The 20897-nt window shown below is 42.4% G+C and overlaps 1 long non-coding RNA gene across 1 annotated transcript; it reads right to left on the minus strand.

Moving 5' to 3' along the window:
* Nucleotides 1-2801: 2801 nt before the first annotated feature.
* On the minus strand, nucleotides 2802-7563 carry LOC126034574 (uncharacterized). The gene is made up of 3 exons (XR_007504654.1): nucleotides 7443-7563; nucleotides 6529-6662; nucleotides 2802-2936 (listed from the first exon to the last, which is right to left on the minus strand). It is a non-coding gene; the product is annotated as an uncharacterized LOC126034574 (long non-coding RNA).
* Nucleotides 7564-20897: the final 13334 nt, after the last annotated feature.

A 20897-nucleotide genomic window follows, 5' to 3' on the forward strand; every position in this document is an offset into this window, starting at 1 on the left:
AGCCTTTATGTCTCATCTCTTCACCCGCGGTGCCCCGGTAAGGAGCAGAGACTGCCCATAAATTGCAGTTTAAATCCATAATACCCCAGCGCTAAACTGTCATCAAATGGTTACAGGTAAAATAACGAGAGAAAAAATGAAGACTGGAGAAGGATTTTTATTGCTTTTAAAAGGTCTCTCTTGCAAGATGCTTGCCTTTTATTTCAAAGATAGTGCTGAAGAGTATTAAGAAGGTGGGGGGAAAGAGATCCCCCACCTCTGAAGTGGGAAAAACCAATACTTTAATCACCACTCCTATTTATAACGTAATCTTTCCTACATTTTGTTTCAGGGTGTTTTATTCAGTACATCTTTTGTAACCATTTCTCTTTTGACTTTCTGGAAGATTATGCTAAATGTCAAAATGTCTCTTTGGGCTCATAAAGCGATGCCATAATAAAGCATCATTTTAACTTAGAATGGGTAAAACAACCTATAAAATAAAATGGAGCATTTTGACATTAATTGAAAAAGTTACCTGCTTTTCTAGTTTCAGCAGATTCATGCCAGCATTAAAAAAAATAAATTAGGTTACAGTTTATTACAACATGCGATGACCTTTAAGTAACTTTATAGCACTTTATGGTTCTGTTGCAGTCTTCTAATCAGCATTGTGTCTGAAGGAAATGATAAGCAGACTTTCTCCTTCCTCCAAAGTTCTGTTAGTTTTAATCCCTATGCATGGAGCAGGATTCCTCCTGCAGCCAGGTGAGTCAGTTTATTTTACAGTTATTTGAGTCTTGTAACGTCCTCCTGGTGAGTTGTTTCGTTTTATTTTTTTTTACGTTTAGTAACTTTTGAGAGTTTCAGAGCTTTTTTATTGCCACCTACATGTGAATAAAAACTAAATGTGGCCACTACAGCATTCAGACCTGTTCCTCTAGCTTTGAACACCAGTAAATAGTTCTGCTAGAAACTGTGCATAATTTTCCATCGGAAGACTTTCTTGTACTAGCTGCCATTTATACAATGAATATACCCTCAAGGTAAATTTATACTGGCAGTCTTGACGCATGTTTACAAAAAGCACAACACCACACAAGCACATACACAGAAACACACTAGGAGGGTGTTTTAATAAGGCTAAAAAAATTATTTTCGAAAGTCCCTGCAGAAAGGTACCCTGCAAGTTTTCCTAAGTGGGTTTTTCAAATTATTTTTTTTTAAAAAGGAGAGAAAAATACATTAACCAAATGTTTCTAGCCGAAATTAAAATGTCTATGATACATTGCTTGAGTATAATAAATTCACCCCTTCTGTTTTTCCTGTGATTTAGTTATAACTGTCTTAGAATATAACAGAAGATACATGATTTAAATTAAAGAGGTCAGAACTGAACATTTGGGATAGTTCAATAAAAAGGAGAAAAAACGGTGATGAAAAACAGCAAAGCAAAGAAGCCAGCAACCAAACAGCCGGCAAGGGATCGGTGCTGCTGCCTTCTTGGTACGGGCTGGTAACAGCTCCTAAGCCAGGGGAAACTTCAGCTGGCTGCTTAGATCAGTTTTCTTCCCAGCATATATCTCATGATTTCTCTTCGTGTGTTGGATCTATTATTATAAAGCATTGTAATTTCCACTGTCATATGACTAAGAGAAAATATTTCTAAAGCTTAGCAGTAAGAGCACATAATAGTTTAGATGCTGTTGTAGTCTTTAATCTGCCTAGCATTTAGTTCCTTTTGTTACAATGAAAATAGTATATTTCTGTTATCGTGTCCAGAGAATTCTGGTGCAAATTGTAAGTTTTCTCCGACAAAGTTGTGTTTGACTATTTCTCTGATGAGGTGAAAGGTCAATTTGCTTATAGTTTCCATGCTTCATTAAAATTCAGCTTCTGTGCTGTGTAATGTGGGTAATATTAATTTTCTAAACATTGATGTACAGCAGCTGCTAACTAATTTCCATAATGGTTGTTCTATTCTAAGGGCATTAAACCTGAAACAAGGTGGATCCAAATGGAAAAAAATGTAGATGATTACTGGCCATCTGCCAAAAAGACGCTTGGGGACGTGAAATTTCTGGAATCACTGAAGGTTCATTTTGATCAAATATTCATATTCTGAGCCATGTGTCAACAATTTTACTGTTTAAAGACAAGGAGGTTGTGGAGGGGAATATTGACACCATCCTTCACGTGGGATTTTGCTTTCAGACTTCTTAGATAAAGGAAAATATGTTGTTAAAGAAGAATGGAGTTAACATTAAGATGTTTTCAAAGGAAGGTGCAAAAGTATCGGAGACACAAATTTCTTCCCTTGGGAAAAGGGAGCGTGAGGGGAGAGAGGTCATAGTAATGCACTCAGCTTTGAAGTCAAGCATAACCATATGCATGACCATTTGGGAAATGCTTCCTGTATTTTCATTTCCGCGGATTCACTATACTAATGCCAGTAGACGGGACTATGGTTTTTAACTGAGGGAGCCGCAGTCCTACGTTAATAGACTCACATGCCCAGGTGGAGTCCCAGGCTTGGGGACCTGAACTGGTAAACCAGCCAACACCTTCTGATTGCATCCACTCCGTGACATTTTACTGCTCTGCTCCCCAAAGTCACCCCTTTCTGGGAGAAATTGCCTGCTGTGTCCCATTCGGTCCCATTCTGCTTACTGCCAGATAGCTCACCCAGATCCATCTGCGATCAGCAATGAGTTTCTCTAGCAGACTGTTTTTCTATTCCTGAGCATTCCACAAACCGCCCCTCATTTTCTCCAGTGGATTTGATAAGCGGCGTTACTCGAACATGCATCAGCTCACGAGCTATGCAGAGTGTGGTCGTGCAATTCGTCTTTATTACTGCTCCGGTTTGACTGCACGCCTCCGTTACGTAGCACCGCACATGACGGAGCGTTTTCTTCCTGGTAAGCTGAGCCAAAATGTGATAAACCAGGGAAGCTCTGTGCACAAACGAAATGGTGATGAGGGCCGTTTTGCCGGTGGAGGACTGATCAGTGCTCTACCTATGCTAGCCCTGCTTTCTCATCGCTTCCATTTCCTCAACGTATGTGCTATGAATATAAGTGTGAAAAAAATTAATAAAAAGACAGCTACAGATGGAGGAACTTCTATGGCTGGGAGATCCCTCTGGGCTTACTAAATGCCAGTCTGAGTGCTGTTTTCTTCGGTTGGGGCAGTGAGAAGGGAACCAAGACAAGGCCAGGCATTTGGGGCCATCCCTAGAAAAGGACAGTGGCACTCCCAGGGCTTATTAGCTTGGGTTCATCACAGAGACGACCCGCCTTCCACATCAGACTGTGGGCAGAAATGAGGTTTTAAACCTGCTCCTGACCGTGCAGACCCATTCTAACATGCCAGGCATGTGGAAAATGTCAACCACAGCTTGGCAGCGGTCTGGTTTTTACCTTGAATTTCCCTGCTGTCCAGGCTCGCCTGATTTCAGCCTTGTCCCCCTCCCTTATCCCCATCCCAGCAATGATTAAGTCAGCCATTGATAGGATTTGGCTGTGTGTAACCCATAATGGGAAAGTGTTAATGAACATCAGAAACAACTACCCAGCCTGTCTGGGAACTGCACTCACCACTTCTGAATATTTCCGTGGCCTTCCGACTCACTTGTCAAGGCCTTTCCTTTCTGCACGTGTGCCGACCTAATGAGAAGTTTCTCCATTGCCCTTTTTTTTTTTTTCCTCTAACCTAGACAGAGCTGCGTGTTGCAGTGGGAAACACAGGCTTCATACTCTCTGCCCTTAACAGTGTGTCTAACAGGGACAATCTGGCTCTTCTGATGCAATGCATGCCAATGAAATCCCCATGACAAATACTTTAAAAAGGTATTTTTGGTTCTTTGTGCTCTGGTTTCATAACATTAAAATGCCAAGCTGCATGCAATAGTGCATCTAGACCAGCTCCGTTTGATCTAAAGCAAGATTAAATCAAGGTGAGAACCAAGTGATATTTCAGTTTCCCGTAGTTTTAGTGACTTAGCTTAGTGGCTTCCTAAGCCAAAAACTGAGTTTGCACCTTTGTGATTAATAGTCCTTGATGGATGTTTCTTTTGTTAATTTATCTAACTGTCTTTTCAACTGCATTATACTGGGGCCCCAGTGAGACGAAATGGGAAATGAAGACTGTTTTTACTAATGAGAATCCTCACTCTTGGTTTTTTTTTTGTATTGATATCATTTAAACACAAGTGTAATACTTCTTTTTCTAATCTTTCAGAATAGCTCATTTCTGAAATTAGAAGAACCATAACAATTCCCAGCCAGAAATGTAGTATTTCAGGAAACGTAGACATTGTTGTAAATAAGGGCTTTGAACAAGAGGGAAAAAAAGACTTCTTAGCTTTAAATATAGCACTGTAATGAAAGATTATCATGTAGAAAATTAATGACTGTGTTTTACCAAGCTGAACTGACTCTCCCCTTCTGCCCTCAGAATGGCCATTTGATTTTAACCCTGCTAAGAGCACCACATAAATAATTAAAGCTACCTGTTGGGATGAGCCTGAGGAAAGGGCAACGGGCAGGCAGGGCTGGGGACGCTGGTCCTGCCATGCAGGGCTGCATCCCCAATGCTCAAGCCAGATGTGGAGAATTTGGGGACGACTCCCCCTTGGCCCTTAATCCACCTCCTCTCCTCCAGGGTGAGACAGGTCCAGAAATAATATCCCCATTTTATAGGTAGGGAAAACTGAGGGGTTTATGTTTATCACAGAAAAATAAGGACGAGCCGCGCAGGCATTATTTCGGTAGAGAATTAACGAGCTGGGAATGCCAGCACCCGTTCTGAAAGTTGTGCTCATGAGCTACCCAAAACAAAGGTGTTATGAAAGGAGAGGGAAAACACGGGTTTCTGTACTCCATTAAAAGTGTTGTTATGGTGCTCTCTGTTCTGTTACTCATTTTATTAGGAGAATAATTTCAGTAAACTACATCTGGCTTTCCTGAGGGCTGTCCCCTCAGGTTAAACAGGCTGTCTAAAAATACCTCCCCCCTTTTTTTAAATGTTCCTCCTTTTTATCTTCCTTTTGATGGCTTTTCATTTGAATTATTTCTCTTTTTTTTACGATTACATTAGCACGTTTTTCCCCTTAATTCTATAATCTTTTCAACTCTAGGCTCCTTTGTACTTTGTGCTTTTGTGCCCTTTTCTTCTCAAGTCCTTTTCATGTTTTCTCCCTTTTGTTTTTCCCTGGGAGCCTTTATTGTCATTTTATCCTTTATTTTTAGTCTTCAGCTGTACAGTAGGAAGTAATGCTAAGAAAATTGAAAAGGAAAAAGCTGCATAAGCCAATGTAGTAAAGAACAGTCATATACTGAGCCATAGGAGAACTTACAAAATGAAGGCACAGTGGTGAAGCCCATATACTTTTGGTCTCCGTGGTGCAATACTCATGAAAAATAAAACAGTGACATTTCCTTTAAAAAACAAAAAAGGCAAGCCAATAAACAAATAAAAACCCCACACCTGTGTGCGTCTATGACTTTGCTATAAAAATGGTCTGGAAATGGACCGCTTTGCGATGAGAATCTGAGCTAAATCCCCCACGCATTGAGATAAATCTATTTTTAAGGCACAGATGTGAGAGAATTTGCCTGGAGACTCCTACCAAGTGAGCAGAACCTGACAGTGACTGATTTTGGCTTGTGCTGGAAGCTGACTTACTGTTTTATGAGTTAACAACTTATTGTTTAAATGCTTTAATGCTGATTTAAGCCAAGAGTGCCTGCTTTGTATAAAGAGGTATAAAACCAGCTATCTTTTATATAAATCACATTCCTGATAAAGTCTCTTTTCCACTGAGGAGACAAACGTGGCCAATTAATATTGGGAATTTGGCAGATTGTTGCTACCAATAAACTGAACTATCTCTGTGTGCATCAAATCCCGTCCTCCCATTTTACTTTTCTCTGCTGCAGCTAAAATTGGAGAAAAATAGAAGTTAAAAAAAGGGAGGCTCTGAGCAGCAGCTCCCAGGGACGAGTGCTGCACGGTGCTGAGCGCTCGTGCAGGCTCCCAATCTCACCTGCCGCACAGATGCCACCAGCAGCTGGGGACGCTATTGGGCTCTCGCTATCTCTGATCTCCTCACCAGGGCTAACTGAAAGACCTTGTTTTCTTTCTTGCTTATTGTTTTTGTGCCCCTCCTCACGAATTGCTCCCTTGGTTGCCACCAAGCCCAGAGCCGTGGGCAGGTCCAGCCTCCACTCCGCTTGGCAGAGCTAGTCCTTTAGTCCGAAGGTCTTTGTAGCAAAACTTATTCTTAAGTATTGGATAGCATTAAGTGTTGTTAAGATATATGTGAAAATAATCTCACTGTTTCAGTATGACATGGTGCAAAACTATTAGCTGAAACTATGAACTGGGAGGAAAGAACAGAATTGGGTTGTGGGGTAAAGTCAATTCAAGGGTTTTCTCACCACTGTTTCAACCATAAAGATCAGGCAGGTTCTAGATACATCTAAAGCAACAGGCAGGGGGCCTGGACTGGAATTTAGCTTCCAGGGTCTAGAAAGAGTCACTCACCAGCCCCAGTACCAGTACCTGCAGCCAGCAGGGCGATGTCGAGGCAGAGCCAGTGTCCCATCCACAGGCTTGAGCTGGAGCTCAGGCTCGGGCTTGTAACCACTCCACTGCTCATCCCTGTTTGCACCAGGCCACTGTGGGAGGCAGGAGGCACAAAATGTCCAAAAAAAACTCTAAATGTCTGCCACTTGCAGGGCTCATGGGATTAGCCAGCTGCATCCAACTGCTCTACAAATATCTCTCCCCCCCCCCCCCCCCTCCAAAAAAATCACAAATTACCATCTAAGTTAAATTCTTCAGTCAGAAGCCCTGCCAGAATGATACTGTCATAAATTTTTATGGAAACATAACCAGGGATGATGAGTTCTTGGGCTGTGATGTTTATTAAAGTGTTTATTGGAACCTTGCGGTACAGTAACAAATGATATTGTAAAACAAATTGGGCTGTTTCTAATCAGCAAAACAACACAAAACTGAGATATCTGAGGCAGATGTATTTCTTTCTTTCAATTTCCATTCCATGAAAAATTACCGATATCTTTCTAAAATCTTTTCAATCACACTGAATTTAGAGCAGTGTACTAGCAAGAATGTTCTTTCTCCTATCCTATATGTTTCACCACTATTCTGTAATTATTTTGGTCTACTTCAGAGACGACACATCCCTGAAGTCAATCCCTCTGTCTTTGTTATGAGAGTCTAAAATTTTCAATAGTCACGGCTTATAAACTCAGAGGGGACCACTGCAGATATTTAATGTGTCTTAACGTTTTAGTCAGACTGTAATTCCCTAAATTATTTTTCAGTTGAGCTAGGCATTTAGAGGGTTAAATTCAACCTTTTCGAGGATCGCACGGTCGATCATAAAATCTCGGTAACCCTGCTTTCTGTGAGTGATGGTCCCCTAGCCATACCTTCTTCTTTTTGAGATGCAGGTCCGTCTCAGCCCATCTAGCTCTGAAGACGTTACTGATGTCCTCTGTGTTGGGCTGTCATATTTCTTCTCTCTGCTCTCCTGTTTCCCTCCTCACAAGCCTCCGCTCGTCCTGTCTGCTGAGACTGTAAATTCTTTGTGGCGGTGGCTTTCACGGCCAGAGCTTTTGTCAGCTTGGCGCGGTTGCCGTCATGGTGCCGTGGGGCCGGCGCGCGGCTGACGGCTCCGGTTTGTTCCCCGTGGCCTCGCAGCGAGAGCTTGGGCTGGCAGCAGCCGTGCCAGTACGCGGGCAGGGCTAAGACGTCAGGGCTGGGGGAAAAAAAGGAGTATTTTGCTCAGAGGTCGAGAGTGTTTATGTCAAGCGCACAGGTAGAGGCATGAAAGGCTTGTGTCGGATGGGGGAGAGAGATATCGGGGACCGGGAATGGGAAATGCCTGGGGAGAAGGGAGAGAAGGAAGAGGGCTGAGTGGTGCAGGGGGCTGGAAAGTTTGGGGGGGAGGTTTGGGGATGCTGCGGAAGACTTTGGGTGGTGCTGGGTGACAGTGCAGGTCTGCTCCCTCCTCCTCCCTTCTCCCCGTGAATCTGTGCCCTTGCACAAACGGCGTGGGGAAGGGGGTGAAGGTAAAGACGAGCCCGTCCCTCTCTTTCCACCCTGGAGAAATCCCCCCCACGCGGCACCACAGCTGGAGCCCAACGCCTGGGCAGAGGTGGATCCAGCTGTGCAGGGAGACAGAGGTGTCCGCTCTGACCGTAGCTTGGGTGGCTTGGACAGCCGGTCCCCATTCCCTCCAGCAGAAAGGACAGGCAAAAGCAGGCAAAAGAGCCAAAACTGCGGCCACCGGTGCCGATCATAATTTTGCAGCCGCCGGCAGTTAGCCGTCCGAGGTAGCTACGTGCTCTGCCTGCACCTGAACTTTGCTCCGGCTGATCTCAAGGTGAAAGGATGATTCAAAATGATAAACTGTGTATGTGTATCTACTTGGAATAAGGGATAACTTTTAGCTTTGGAGACTGGCGAGTGAGCTGAGGAAAATCACTTTAAATAACATGAGATGTGGAAGCATATTTTACCCGTTTATCAGCATTTGATCTAAACCTACTTATGTCAATTTCTGCATATTCTACAGATGCAGAATTGAGGCTTAGAATGAGTGGTGGTTTAGGCTGAGCGTATTTGTCCTAAAACACCTCATCTTCCCCACAAACAGTCCCTTCAAAATGCAGATCTGTGGAAAGAAGGTTCATGCTCACCCCAGCATGAACGAACGCTGAAGCTGCTGTCACACGCGCTGTCACATCTCCGGCCACAGTCTTGCACGGGTACACAGTGCGCATTTTTCAGCCACAACTTTTATAATTCCCTGCCTAACACAAGCTGTGAGAGGGAGCATCTTCCTTTGACACGAAGATTTTCTGTTTACAGAGGTAACTTCTACCTTGGAGACTGGAGCGGGGAGGGAGGGGGTCCAACCCCATCAAAATTTTATAAATCTTGCTAAGATTTTTTCATTACTGTTCTGTCTTAATAGTAATATGAATAATGCAGTGGAGGTAATGACAAGCTTCATTCAAACTTGTTGCAACATGTAACAGTTTACAGCATGTCATAACTATTGTATAAGAAAACTTCCATAGATTTTCTTTTCTCTTTATTTTTAGGAGGCTGGAGGGTGTTACCAAGTTTTCATGAGTTTGTGCACTGGCACAGTAGTCTTCAGTGGGGATTTTGCTGGTTAATCCTTGCAGAGATCGACATGTGGTGACAGGGGCACCTTGAGCATTGGAGAAAGTTAAGATACTAAAGGCCTTTTTTTTTTCCTGACATACAACAGTTTAATATTCTCATCTTGTTTAGTATTATCCTGATGATGAGTAACCTATAGAGAACGCCTTTTCTTGTGCTCTGTGACAGAACTCTCTTGAACCTCCCTTGTGTTCAACGTGCACACACACAAACGCACCAAAATTTTTCTGTTGCCATCCCAACCAGCTCAACATTGTCTTTGTCCATGAGTCAGCTTTAGTGTGAAGTGGCAAAGATTTACAAAACTCGGGTTGAAACCTGGCTAGAAGGCAGCACATTGTAACTGAGCAGAGAGGCCAATGCCAGCAATCTCTCTGTGGAGAGAGATGTTTGATTTTCTTAACTTGGACAACACGGTAGTCAACCAGGAGGCTCAGGGCTGACCCAGAGATACCGTGTGAATATGTCATTAAAAGCCAAACTTTCGATAATCCTTGGGTTTAGCATTGCAGATAGATAGAAAGACCAAGGAAATCACAGCAATATTTGCACATGTTGTTCCCTAAGTATTTCCTCACTACCGCAATACACTCGTACCCGTAATTTACTGCCCTCTCCAACAAAAGACAAAACTGGCCTTTTTTCACAAAATGGGGGCACGGGATGGAAGGCAGGCACATAACTGACAAAACCAGAGAAAGGACAAAGTTGTACGCCGACCCTGAGACACGAGGCAAGGCCAAAGCTTGCAGAGGCAACGGAGAGCTGGGGGACGTGACAAGGGAATTCCTGGTGGAGGTGGCGTGGGGAGAGGCATGGGTGAACCAGACAGGACTAAACAGCTACATTTGAGATGGTCCAGAGGGGAGGGAGTGTAATCAGTGTTAATTAATTACGCTGTGTTTATTTTTACTCTGTTATTCAGTGCCCCAGGTGCTTTACTGGTGGAGAGGGAGGGCACACTAATAAATTGGTATTGCTGCTTATTATTATGTACTAATTTGTTGCAGCAGTTTGTGGGATTTTTTTTTAAAGCAAGTCAATAAAGATAATATTCCTCAAAGGTGATTTCCAGATAAGAAGGCAGTTTATCAGTACTCCCAAATTTCAGCCAGCTGTCATTAAGTGTGTCTCGTCGGCTTGTGAAGGGCTTTGTAGCTGGGTCAGGGCTGCTGGAGACGGCTGCAAGGTTGCTAAGGGAACCGCTCTGTCCTGAGATTCTTCTTATGCATCAAACTTTCATCTTGCAAAAATTTCTGTAGGCAAATCACTGTGAGATGAATGCTAATATGCTGCACAACTGGGACAAGTGGGCTGAGGCAGCTAGAAGGTCTGAGTCACATTTGTTTGATTTCATTTTCGTATTAGGTGTGTGCACAGATGCATATCTAAGAGGACATAAATATATGGTATTACACATGCATTTGTGCTTCTGATATACTGTACTACAGGGATTGTCATTAATAATATTTGGGTTTGGGGGGGGAGGACACCTAGGGTTTTTTGGAAGGTGCTGCACCAAAAAAAAATCAATGTAAAGATTACAAGAACAACCTTAAGTTTGGTGGGCTTTGGATCAGGCTGAAGTGCAGGCAGTCTCACTGGAGCATTTCTGTCTCTAAAACAGGAGGCGTTAGGCACTCAGACAAGCAATACGGCTTGAACTGCACAACTCTTGGAGCTGGAAAATTTTGGCCAAGAATTTGAAACAAACTTACCCTTAAGAAAAAGGCAATAAACCCTTTAATGTGTGCGGAGAGTAGATCACATGTCTCTTTTTCAGGTCTCACCTTATCAGAGAGGTCCATAGATAGTCTAGCACACTGCACACCATTTATCTATCTCAAAAAGTAGAAGGGTTGAGTGAACCCTGCTGGGATTTAAACCTTTGTTTCCAGGGTGTCTGGGTATTTCAAAGCTGATACTTATACTACTAAGCCAACCCCTCTGGCTTAGTTCATTATACAGTGCAGCAGCTTATAGTGAACTCTGACCTGTAGTGAAACTCTTGAAAGTGAAAATCCGGAATAGTTCCAACCTTGGTGCTAGCTTCCAGCAAGAGTATAATTGGTTTATAAACAATTACAAAAGTTACAGAATTTAGTGTACTTTAACTATTGCTTGCTGCAATTCTTTAATGCAATATTTGAATTTTACACAAGCCTTCATCTTAAATAAGTCTTACATTGGAATGACATGTCTATGACATGGGATACAGTCCATCAAGAGAGGACTGTGATTCCTTTTTGGCCTCAGAAGTTCCCTTGTATTTTCAGCAACTAGCTAATGGGCTGATTTAACATCAGTAAAAAATTAGAAATTAAATGTTTGAAAAGATTCCTTGTCAACCAAGATCACTACCCCTAAAGAATACAGGCTTGACAGACCATCTGACTATTATAAATTGCTCAGCTCTGCAATTTCCAGGAGCACAGAAGTCTGCCACAACATAGTCTTGTTTGTGTTTGTACTGACGAGTCTGAGATTGATGCAGTTCATAAAGACGAACAGATAACTTTCAATGTCTGACTTAGATCAGCCTTCAGCAGACTGTAAGAAGTAAGTTTTGACCTATATCAGGATTAAGACCTGCAGCATTCCAAATTAAAGTAAATTAAACTTTTGTCATATCATCTGGCTCCACTAGAAAATTCAGTTTACGGGCAGAGTCTGGCCAGGCACTCCAAATGGGTGGCAGTGGAAGAGAGGATCATGCATTTTTCTTTGAAAACATGGTTCTTTGAAATTATGTAATTCAGAAATGTGGCATTGTTATTATAGCATGATAATCCATGGATAGAAATGTGGCAAGGTTTGGAGGGGGAGATAATATCTTCTATTAGACCCAGCAGATTGTTGGAAAAAAAACAGACAGCCTTCCAGCTACAAAAGCCATTTTTCAAGGCTGAAATAAAAGCAGCATCTTCAGTGTTAAAGGCAACTGAACAGTTGGTCTGAGTTTAACTTGATTACATTAAATAGTTAGACTGTCTGGGCAAGAAAGTGGTTGGTACCTGTGGAGCAAAAGAGTGGTGTAAGCAAGGATAAAGTTGATAAGGTCATTAGCTCCTATTGGGCAAAAAGAGAAAAAGACAGGTAATTCATTGTCTGTGAAAGATGGAGGGGCTTGGGGAGGGAATTACAATGTGCCATAAAGCCAGTCTCTCTATTTAGTCTGTAATTTTTAGTGTCCAGCAGGGGTGTGCATTTTAGTTCCCCCACTCCTCTTCTGAAGGGGGTTTGTACATCTCCCTGGAGGGTTTGGCCTGAGCAGTTGCAGGTAGAGTGGCTATTTTGTGAAAAGAGTCCTTCTGCTAACTGGGAGCTTCTGTCCTTTACTGATGATCTCTGTGAGTTTTTTCCAGTGTGTGGTTATTGTGATTTTACTGCCATGGAAACCGCATGGGTATCTGTCTCACTGGCCAGTGCATAGCGTGTGCTGGGATGTGCTTGTGCAGGAGACAGAGGTTTTGATGTTTCTGTAGCGGTGCATTTACTGTGGTGGTCATGGAGATGCGTTGGCAAGTCTCGTGTGTTGCTCAGACGCCGTATGGTTCACAGAGCCATTGAAATTTTGATTGGAAGAGCGCTCGCTTAGTCCAGAGTCCTGCTTAAGCAGGTCTATGGCAAACACTAAATCAGACTTTGTGGCTTTGTCTAGCCAAGCAAGTATTGAAAACTTGCAAAGACAGAGATTCACCACGTCCCTGGGAAGCCTGTTCCACTGTTGCCCTACGCTCCTAGTGAATAAGTCATTCCTGATGTCCACTCTGAACCTTCAAAGCTGTGATTTGTGGCCATTGCACGTTTTTATACCATCTGCTGTCTACTAGAAAACTGTGGATCTGTTGACTTTGTAACTCCCCTTCAAGCTGTTGTAGGCTGCTCTTAGATTCTCCCCTTATGGATCCTCTTGAGCAGACTAAACAAACCCAGCTCCTTTGATCTCTCTCCATTGGCTCTAAGCCCCGTGCTCAAGACTGTCATGGTGCACGCCACCAAACCTTCCACAGCTTTTTGAGGGCGCACTCTGTCTCACCATCCATGTTGTTCATGAAGATATTGGACAGTATCAGCCTCACAAGCACATCAGCCATATCTTTCACCACCTGCTGAGTTGTCCCATCCACCCCTATGGACGTCAATACATTGTTGGCTGTCCTCCCCATGTAGGACTGATGTGTGCAGAGATCTGGGAGCAGGTTTTCCCTGAGACAAAAAGTCATTGAGTACTTCAGCCTTTTCCATACTGTCCATCACTAGGTTTTCTCCCATTCAGAAATGGACGCACATTTTCTCTGAGTTTCTTTTCACTTCTGTCATGCTTGTACAATCGCATCTTGTTAGCTTTTATGTTCCTTTCCAGTTTTAGCTCCAACTGGGCTTTGGTCTTTCTGGTTTTGTCCCAACATCTCTGAGCAATACTTTTATACTTTTTCCTTTGTTGTCTGCCCTTGTTTCCACTTCTTATGTGCTTTGCATTTTAGTTCATTAAGAAGCTCCTTACTTAGCCAAGTGGGCCTCCTGCCAAAATTCCCAGTCTTCCTGAACAATGGACTGAACAAGCAGTGCATGTTGATCTCCAGAAAACTTGCTTTGAGCAGTGAACTTAGTGAGGCTGGAGGGGGTGGGGGTAGGGGTGGGAGGCAATGTGCTGCCAATTTATTTTCCAAGGAAGGAAATAAATTCCAACTTTCTTCAAGTATGGACGATAATTCAGTAGTATTTTCAAGGCTGGGGTGTTACCCAGGCAGCTGCATACAACTGATGTGACTTTTTAAATGAAGTGACTTTGTATATGGTAGTGTGGTGGTTTGGTTAAATATGGGATCTATTTTCAGAGTTGCCTCACACGTGATGATCCTTTTTTGGTAGCTCTGGGGAGCGTGGGGTAGATGTTGTAAGGAGTTCCTCAAAGCTAATACACTGGGTTTCAGAATCTGAGTGTATACCCCAACCTTTTTGTTTTGTTTTAAATGATTGATTGGTGATTAAATGGCTGCAGAGGTGGGTGCACTGGTCTTGGCTCTGGATGTATTCTATCTATTCTTTATGTTCCTGCTTGTGACCAGGAAATTAGTGTTTGTACAGAAAGCGATTAATGCTGTGGTGGAAATCGATAGGAATTCTAGGTTTTCAGTCCAGATGATGAAGCTTTCTTAGGTTTGTTTGTAGTTATTTAGAATCTCTTTTTCATGGTGACTCCTACAGCATATTGTGGGAGTGTGTTCTTCCAGCTGTGAACATGTCTGAAGAAAGCATTTGTTATTGAAGGCAAAGTCTGGGGGGCTAAGGGTAAAATGCATAAACTGGTCTTGGTGTTGAGATGCTCCTTCTATCCTACAGAAGCTTCTCTATTCTAGTCTAGCATTCTTCATTGCTCTGAAAGTACCTACTACCTTTTTTCACTGCTAAATATAAACATAAAATCTAGAGTACTTTTTCTCTACTTGTTTTCAGCTTTGAAGAACACCGCTTCTCTTTCAAACCTAATAAAAGATATACCTGGTTTTCTCTTCCAGCTATATCAGTTGATCTAATAAAATGTATTACTTCTCTCTACAATCCTCTTCTTCCTCTGACTCAAAGAACATAGTGGAATGGATGTGAATAGCTACTCCAATCCGCTCCTTCATTTGTGCCTCCTCTCATTGAGCCACTTGCATGGCAGGAATAATAAAAATCACAGAATCGCAGCATAATTTAGGTTGGGAGATTTCTTGAGGTCATCTATTCCAATCAGTTACTCAAAGCAGATCTAACTCAGATTAGCTAAAGGTCTTGTTCAGTTATTTTAAATGTCTTGAGGTTCACCTCAGTCCATTTCTCCAGCCTGTCTGGGTCTGTGAGTGGCAGCCCTGCTCTCCAGCATATCAACCACCCTCCTGCTGCCCATTTAGTGTCATCTGTAAACTTCCTGAGGGTGCACTCCATCCTAATGAGCAGGTTGTTAATGAAGATGTTAAAGAGTCTTGGCACAGGTATCAATCTCTGTTGGACTCCACCAGTAAAAGACCACCGGTTGGACTTTATACTGTTGATGACAACTGTCTAAGCCCAGCAGTCCAGTCAAATTTTTATTCACTGTTTTGTGCACTTATCCCATCTGTGTTTCACCAGGTTGGCTGTAAGGATGCTATGGGAGACAACGTAAACCACCTCCCCTGCTTTCAGCTCATCCACAGATCTGTTTGTCTTCATAGAAAATTAAGCTGGTTAGGCAGTTTTCCCTTGGTCAATCCACGCTGTTCTCAGTCACCTTCTCATCTTGCCCATGCTCAGAAATGACATGATCCTTCCAGGACAATTTGCTTCATAATCTTCCCGGGGACTAAGGTGAGGCTGCATGGTCTCTATTTACATGGATCCTCCTTGCCCTTCTTGAAGACATATGTGACATATTGGCTTTTTTCCAGTCATTAAGAACCTCCTCTGATCAAAGTCTTTTGAGGGTGATGGAGGCCTTGCAATGACGTTGGACAGACCGCCTGGCACCTTTGCCTGCATCCCATCTGGCCACGTGGACTCGTGTGCCCAGTTGGCTGAAGTCATCCCTGACTCCATCTCCTTCTACTGTGAGTAGTGTTTAGTTCACAAAGACTCTGCCAGTAAGTTCAGGAACTTGGGAGGGCAAATCTTTCCAATAAAAAATGAGGCAAAAAAAGAATTTAGTACCTCAGTCTTTATCAAGTCTTCTGCTACTGGGTTTCCGGGCCCGCGCTTGCCTTTGCCTTTTTTTTGCTACCAATATATGTCTTGTTGCTCTTCGCATCCCTTGCTGATTTCATCTCCAGTTGAACATCTTTAACTCCATCCCTGCAGGCTCAGGCAATGCTCCATATTACTCCTGGGTCGTTGTTCCCGCTTCTTCCTTCCATGCCCTTATCTGCTGCACTTGCGTTCAACCAGGAGGTTCCTGCTCATCCATGCCGGCTGCCTCCTTCATTTGCTTGACTCCCTGCACATCAGAGTGGCTGTTCCTCTGCTCTGAGAAGGTCGTTTTGGCAATCAACCAGCTGTCCTGGGTTCCTTTGCCCTCCAGGACAAATAAGTAGTAGGACCAACTACTAGATTTATAAGAGCAAGTTAAACTCTTTTATTGTAGTTTCCGTTGATTGGCATGCAAAAGTAAGAAAGAAATCAGCTCAGTAGGGCTAGAGGCAAGAGATAAAATGTCAGAGGGGACTTGTGTTCAGAAGAAATCTTTCTCTTGGCTTCTAAATCTGAGAAACACAGGCATCAAGCAAGAAAAATTTTATATTAAGAACTTTCTTTTTCTTTTCAATTTACTTTGATCAATATGCTATTATCTCTACTAAAAGAAACACTCTTTCTATAAAAAGGTGCAGTATGGAACTGCCCATCAACCAAGAAGCCAAGAGTGATTCTCTCCAGAAGAATATTTTCCAGTGAAGGCATCCTAAGTTGAAAAATATCTTCTATAAAACTTCAAAAAATTGATGTGGAAGAGACAGCTATGCTGATGTCTCTTACTTAGGCAGGTTGGTTCTGAAAAGTCTGCTGAGACCCATTTTATTTGCCCTCTCAGTTTACTTTCCTTTATGTTTACACATAAGTTTTACATTTTGAGTCTCAGTGGCTTCTGAAGATGTTTAAAACATATTCTAGTTTCACACCTAAAATAATACTCATGCCACTATATTTAAGACTTGATTTTGCACAGCAAAAATCCTACAAATTAAGTAATAGGAGTGAAAAATTTTAAAATATCTGAAAAATCACTTCTGAGCATCAATATGTGTCAATACAACAGAAGAGCATTAAAACCACCCCTAATCAAATATTTTGTGATGGTCCCTATGGAGCTTCTGCTCCTCAAGCTTCACCAGAGACTTTTTCTTTGAGTCATTCCTGCAGCCCATCCCAGTCTACAGTTTCAGTTCTTTTGTAGAACACAGCTATTCGTGTTGCTTCAGATCCTGCTGATTTCTTATTAGTGCACCTGCAGATCTTTAAATCTGCCATCACAGAGGCCCAATGAGCAACTGATTGCTTTGCAGATTTGAAGATAGATTTTATTTTAGGTGCCTAAAAATGCAGATGGGTATCTAGTGGGATTTTCAAATGCCCATCATCACCTAGCTCCCATACCTTTTATAATTTCTCCTGCATTTTCAGAAGATAGTTTTATCTCTTTGGCAGGCCTTCAAGGTCAAGCTGGCACACAAATTAAAAACACAGGGGGAAATTAAAATCCATTTCTGCAAAGCTTATGATATTTGAACCTTGGAGCTTCTATTTAGGCATGGTTAAAAATGGAAATGCCCTACTTCTTTTAAGTCATATTTTTTACCTAATAAATAATCTGCAACTTCTGGTTTTAGAAAAAATTCCAATTTTCTTACAGTTTCTCATAATATCTGACTTCCTGCAGAGCTGCTGCATTGTTCATCCAAATTCAAAACCCACATAAAGCAGCAAAAGAAAACATAAGTACATGAGTAATCAGAACTGTGCTTATTAAATCACTAGAAATTGTCCATCTGCTGATGACAAAGAGCTGATGTAACTTGGAGGGTTGCACTTTGGCATATATCATGAGAAGCCAGGATAACAGCCTACGCTCTGCAAATGTGTATATGTGTGACTGGAACTTCTTACAATGACAGAAACAGATCCATGAATAAATTTGTGCAGATTAGGATCATATAAAATGCACAGGCTTGTATAAAGTCTTACAAAGGGACGTAACTAACTCATACTGCAGCCTCTGGGCTGCTGAAGTGGGCAGAAGGTTGAACGTGCTTTGGACCACCAGACCTTTACAACAATTATTGCTCTTTTGGTAGCATGTCAGGATGGTACCTGGCAAACCCTGGTACTTAACTAATGAATAGCAACCACCCCATTTAATTTTGTATAGAATCCCTGAACCATTGCATTTTGTCCTGGGCACAGTTTCAGCTGACAGTTCTTTCCTTTGACATCTCTTGGTGTCGGCTCCTCTTTCCTCTCCAGCCAGTCAGTGAGGAAACTCTGTTGAGTTTGCTAGTAATCAACCACTGACTGAAAGAGATTAATACAATCAAGCACAGAATATCAATGCAATTGAACAGAGTAGTCTAATTTTACTCCTGCCTTCAAACATACCGAGTATATGCAATATTTAAGTCTGAAATTCTTTTTAGACTTTTTATTCTTCTGCATATGCACTACATCTTCAGACACATCTCCTCTTCTCTCTCCAAACAACATCGAACCCCATAGGCCAAATTTATTTGATAATAATCCTATCTAACAGAAAGATGGTGATCTCGAAACATTCAGCTTTGGTAAGAAGAAAGACTCCACCACTGACTCTTTGGGGAAGGACTGCAGCGAGCCTACTTCTCCCTACGGACAGGGGCAACCCCATGCCTCTGGCTCCTTCCCTGGCCCTCCACCAGCATGGCACCAGACCAGAGCTTACCTGGAAACCTCTCCTTTCCAATGGAGTTGGATCACCAATAGTTAAGGAGAAAGATTTTCCTCAGACCTACCATGGGAGTTTTCTTTTCAATTGGCAATTTCATTTTCTGGAAATTTCGAACAAGTGAAAAGATCAGTATTGGACTATTTTCTGGCAAAGGAATGCAAAGAATATAAGCAAAACAATTCAGACAGGGTAGGAAATATATCTATGTTAGGCACATTACTCCCAGGCCTTCAGGAGCATGATTTTATTTTAAACGTGGTATTGCAAAATAAGCATACATGAGCTCATCCCTAATATTTCTTTTGCCTCTTGACTTGACTGCTCCTTGCATTGTCCTTCAGTTTCCTCGCACCATTGCAGGATGGAGTGCAGCAAATTACATCCACCAACAGACAGTCAACTCCAGATGCTAACAGCTACTAATTAGTCAGGGAGAAAGGGAGAACGCTGTTTTGCTACCTGTTGCCATAGCATTTAATAGACTCTGCTCCCTCAAACCCCACAGTTTTCCATCCCTCCTGCTCCCCAGGTGCCATTAGTAGAGAATAATGGTTCCCAAGCTGAGGTCTGCAGATCACAGATGGGCTGCAAAGCCACGCTTTGAAAGGTTTCCTAATTGGTAGCACACGCGTGTTTTCCCGGCTGCCGCAGAGTATTAATGCTCGCTCCCTGGCTGGGTGAAAGCAGGTATATTCTCCAGCATGTGAAAGGCCCACGTTAGGTCCAGCTGCTCCTTACTGGTCTGGGGAACTAATAGGAGAGGAGTTCAATAGATGAATTTCTTGTTGAGCAGCACTATGTTGCTTCAATAAAAAGTTGTGTCTAGAGGCAGTGCTTCAGAAGTTTCCCGGTTCCTGTTATAAGCTTTCAATATTATTAAACCAGGACAAAACCAGTACTTTGTCATATACTTCTAAAATTCACTCACAGCATTTCTGAAACATACAGCTACTGTTTGTTCATGCGTTTGGGTTTTGACTTTGTGTCTGCGTTTGCTGAACATCCATTTGTAGCCGGGGAAAGTGATATTTATTTGAAAGCAGCTTATTGCTGAAAGTCAAGGTAAACCTGCCAGATGTTGAGACTTCAAGACAGAGGGGAAAGGGGTAGATATCACTGCTACATCCAGTGACACCATGAAATCTTTCGTCTACTGAACTGGTTTACATGGAAAAGATTTATTCAGTTACGTGTTAGGAAATTCAAAGGCTGGCTTGTTTTCTATATTTATTCACCGATGTTGGACCCTCCTACTCTTTTCTATCCAGAAGATGGAACATACCTGTTTCAAAATGCTTATCTTAACTGCATTTGCACAGTAGCAAGAATTTTGCGAGAAGTACTAGTCACAAAGAGATACTAAAAAAGAGGAGGAAATCCTTAACTTTTATCGCCAGCAAAAAATGGACAGTGTGTAACTTTATCTAATAAACCTGTTTTATGATTCTGAAGACATATCTACTATAAACTTAACTGCTATAAATGGAGTGCATTACATTCACCACTCTGCATGAAGCAATTTGCTCCGCTAATTTTTCAGTGCATCAAATACCTAACTTTTCAGGCCATATATTTATATTCCCATGACCAGGTGAAATTTGCGCCACTTCAAAAAAAAAAACATTTTAAAGAAAAGTTGTTGAACAAAACAGTGTCATCCTCCAAAATCCTGCACAATTTTTTCTTCCATATTAAATGGGTAATTAGGGCAAGAAACGGCCTTCCTCCTCCAGTGCCTACGATACAGTTTGGATGTGTAACTGCAGCTTTCCCTGCCACTGCAGACACAGCGGTGCTCTTCGCAGTCACAGCAGAGGACGGAAGGATTTCCATCTTTCCCCATCCATTCTCTACTCTGGTTTTATGTCTCCAATTCCCACTTTGTTGCATGATAATTTCATCCACTCCCCTTTGTCTTACTATAACTATTCCTTCATTCTCTCTTTCTTTTCCCTTCCTCCTGTTCCTCTTCACCTGGGTGCACCTTCATTCAATCACGGGTTTTTTATCATAAACCCATGGGTCCTGGGGTGTTCAAGCTCCTCTCATGCCCTCTGTGCCTCTTCTGGTCTCTTGGCACATGTCCATGGCACAAACGGTCACCAAGCATTGAGGGAATCTGAAGTACATAAGCACGGGAATTAACAACTTCATGACACTGATTTTAAGAGTCAGCTGATAACAACCCCTGCTTGCTTTCCCCAAGTCTCAGAGCCAAGTGTCAGCTGTGATAATTCTGGTTTTTAATCAGCTA

The sequence above is a fragment of the Accipiter gentilis genome, chromosome 34 (genome assembly GCF_929443795.1).
Source record: "Accipiter gentilis chromosome 34, bAccGen1.1, whole genome shotgun sequence".
Classification (NCBI taxonomy): Eukaryota; Metazoa; Chordata; class Aves; order Accipitriformes; family Accipitridae; genus Astur; species Astur gentilis.